The following is a 2460-nucleotide window of genomic DNA, read 5'->3' on the forward strand; positions in this document are numbered from 1 at the left end:
CACAATAAACAGAAATGCACACTAAAGTGGATGTTTTATTGATATAAAAACCATATCCACTAATAACTTTGGAGTTAATTGGTAATCTGCACACGTCATGTGTAAAGCCTGAACTTTCATTGATAACTTAATCCAGTTGGCATAAATTGTTTGTCATATAATTTAAAGTATGATTGCAGAAATAATATAGAATTCATATGGGTATATTAAAGAACTAGAAAGTTTCTTTAACGAAATTCTCTTTATTGCTTTTTTTTCTCATTAATTAAATGACCAACTAAAATTGGGATTGAACAAATCCCATGAATGCTTGGAAATATCAAAGGTGAATAATGGGCCATTCACTGCATGGTAACCCCATAAGATGCACAAATGAGAATGGTTTTACATGTGAAATTATTATTTATCGCAACATGGTGTTTTGGCGAGGTAACTTGCTCAATAATTTAATTTCGAAGCATAAATTTTCGAGTTTTCTATTACGAGTTCATCTTGAATAATTGGTTAACATGCAGTTGGTTTAGCAGAAATGATTTTTTAGTGCTCCACTTAAATAGCTAAACTATTGCTTTATGAGAACAAAGTTATCTATATCAGTTTGAATATAAGGTTTAATACGAAAGTATATTCATTTCTCTCCTCAAAGTGGTTTCAAGCGGATCAGGAACCAATAATTTAACATCTTATTATTATTGAATGTGGCGGTTATATTTTGATTAACAATCAAACGCAGAAGGTGGATTCTCAGTTAGGTAACAAGTAGTTTTTCTAACTGAGAGGGGAGACAATGATAAACGGTTAGAGAAAAAGTTTACATGGATGAATTATTATTTTATTACTCTCGATCCTCGAGATAAGAAATATGACTTGAAGTTCAACTAAAGGATAATTTCCTGCAATTTATCTGCAAGCATGCAGACGTATTTACTGACCAAAAGAAAGTAACTAGATAAATTCTCTACTGCAAAAATTGCCCTCCTAATTAGAATAAGTCCTAAGAAGTGACAAATCTTATGGTAACGCTTAAGCGTATAGACAAATCGGTTTTCCAAATAACATTCTTATAAGAAGATGAGCAAATGATACACGAATGATCATAATAAAGGGAGGCAGTGGATCTAGAAGATACATACATAACACTCAATTAATCTCCTGAGAGATTCAGTAACCTTGAATATTATGAATGAAGAAGATCTCTATGTTATGTCTTTATGGAAAATGAAGGAGGTTGGAACATTAAATTTTGCCGACGACATCTATAATAGCGCAATATATATATATAAATATATATATATTATATAATATATATATATTATATATATAGTATACTGAGGATCTTAATCTGGAAACATTCTACAGTAGAATTTGGTTTTATATGAAAGACTGTATTGGACCTGCAGTTCAAACACTTGAAGTATAAAGTCCAATGAATATGTGCAATCAGTTTTCGATATCCTTTATTTGTCTAGCTGACAATGAAAATCTTGTATGCATCTAATTCTATTATAACTGGCTTATGATGACTTAACAATCCCTGAAGGATTTAAAATTGTTAAACCATATGAGAATTTAAATGTCAATGAGTACTACACCTCAGTGATTTGTGCACAAATGTATCTATCTATAACTTTCATGATAATAATGATACAAAGAAGTTTTCCATCTATGTGCAGGATATTGAACTGACGATTCCAACAAGATTCTATAAAGACAATGTCATTCTCTATCAAGATGATGATTTTCAAGGTGCAATACATTCATTCAAGTTATTGGCCTGATTTGTTAATCAATTCTACCCAAAGATCTTTTGAAGATTGTGCACAGATTGGACATGCAAATGCTTAAGGATGTGAATTGATGCTCTCATCAGGGGGGAGTAATCGTCACGCGTTGTACTCTTTTCCTTACAAAGGTTTGTCCACTGGTTTTCCTTGCAAGGTTTTTAACGGAGCAACCAAAAGAGCGTATTGTTTAGATATGTGTATCTTTTTCCTTCTCTAGATTTTTTCCACACTGGGTTTTATTTTAGTTAAGTTATTCAAGGGAGGTGTTTATAAACAGAATTTTATATTAGTGGTGAATGTCTATATTAGAGAGATTCTAGGGTTTATTAGAACTTTGGTGCTAAGTCATCTCTCCCTGTAATAGAGGGTTCCATTCAATTGTAATTGGAAAACCCAAATTTAATATGAATCCTCTCTCTCTTTCTCTGCAATATTAGTTCGCTTACTACTTTAAGGTTTCATAAACAGAAAGGTAATATTATTGTGAACTTCTAACTGAACAAATAATTTAAAACAACTATTTTTAGAAACTAATGGAGACGAGGCAGTAAATATCTGAATTCCGAGGGTTGAATCATTCATGTGCCATTTTAAAAGCGATGGCGAAAATTCACAGAAATGCAAAAAGGCTTTTTTAACGTTACAAAACCTCAAATGCTCACACTTTCAAAACCAA

The sequence above is a fragment of the Nicotiana attenuata genome, unplaced genomic scaffold (assembly GCF_001879085.1).
Source record: "Nicotiana attenuata strain UT unplaced genomic scaffold, NIATTr2, whole genome shotgun sequence".
NCBI lineage: Eukaryota > Viridiplantae > Streptophyta > Magnoliopsida > Solanales > Solanaceae > Nicotiana > Nicotiana attenuata.